The sequence below is a fragment of the Rhincodon typus genome, chromosome 1, assembly GCF_021869965.1.
Source record: "Rhincodon typus isolate 14 chromosome 1, sRhiTyp1.1, whole genome shotgun sequence".
Taxonomy (NCBI): domain Eukaryota; kingdom Metazoa; phylum Chordata; class Chondrichthyes; order Orectolobiformes; family Rhincodontidae; genus Rhincodon; species Rhincodon typus.
In genome coordinates, this window is record NC_063332.1 from 165402765 (window position 1) to 165404061 (window position 1297).

Consider the following 1297-nt stretch of genomic DNA (forward strand, 5'->3'; position numbering starts at 1 on the left):
TCCTTGTTTGCTATGATCTGCCTATACTGCTCACAAACAAAACTTTTCACTGTACTTAGGTACATGTGACAACAATAAATCAAATGTTTTCCTTACCTCTGAGGCTTCTTTGGAAGTACAATGAGATCAAGAATATTACAGAATGCAGGAAATCGAGTCCAAAATCACAAGGCTGATGTCTCTGATTCATTATTGTATTTTAATCAGTGCTGTTTTCAATCATCAATGTCAGCAATAGAAATATGAAGGGCAGAGCAGGTGAGTACTTTGTTGTTAAATATTGAAATCTATTTAACATCAGGAGTTCTGTTCACCACATACCTCAAGGTATGAAATTCTTCATTTTGAAGAGCTGTAATTGGGGTGAATTATGTCGATCACCCACAGAGTGGCTAACATTTGGGGCATTACACCTGCCCCCATGGTGGGCTGTGTGGTAAGGAGAGGGACATGCCCAAAACTCTATTCTGCTGGCCAGCATGTCTGTTTCCCAGCACTGTTCCCTCACCAATCCATGGGCCATTTTTCTGGAGCTGGGTTTGGTGGAAGGAATATCCCAGATAAGCTCACTTCACTGGCTATAGTTCACAAACCACAAGTATGGCCTGGTTGCTGTCACGATTTATTTTTCCTAGTTTAACGGTCTCAGACATTGCTGAGGGTGTACCTGAAGATGAAGGTCCCCTCTCTCTTCTTTACCTGAAAAGGCAGACTGCAGCTTTGTTTGGGTTGGAAGGCCTAGAATAGGCCCTTCAGGTTTGAGGGCACAATCACCATCCTAAATGGGGTACAAGACTTCCCTCTGGCCAGAAATTGACCAATGAAGAAAAACTCACTGCTAGGTCCCGTGACACAGTGCAGTGTCAAGACCTCCACTGGATCTTGGGCAAAACATAGAAACACAGAAAATAGGAGCAAGAGAAACCCTCTTTGATCCTGCTGTGGGTGAAGACATTTCTCCTTTTTTTTTTAATTCACACATGGGGCATTGATGGTGAGGCCAGTAATTATTGCCCACCTAATTGCCCAGAGAGTAGATGAGCATCAACCACATTGCTGTAGGTCTGGAGTCACATGTCGACCAGATTGGGTAAGGATGCAGTTTCCTTCCCTGAAGGACATTAGTGAACCAGATGGGTTTTTCATTAAACTCTTAATTCCAGATTTTTATTGAATTGCAATTCCACCATCTGCCATGGCAGGATTTGAACCTGCGTCCATTGACCATTACCTTAGTCTCTGGATTAACCGTCCAGGAATAATAGCGTGTGGAGCTGGATGAACACAGCAGGCCAGG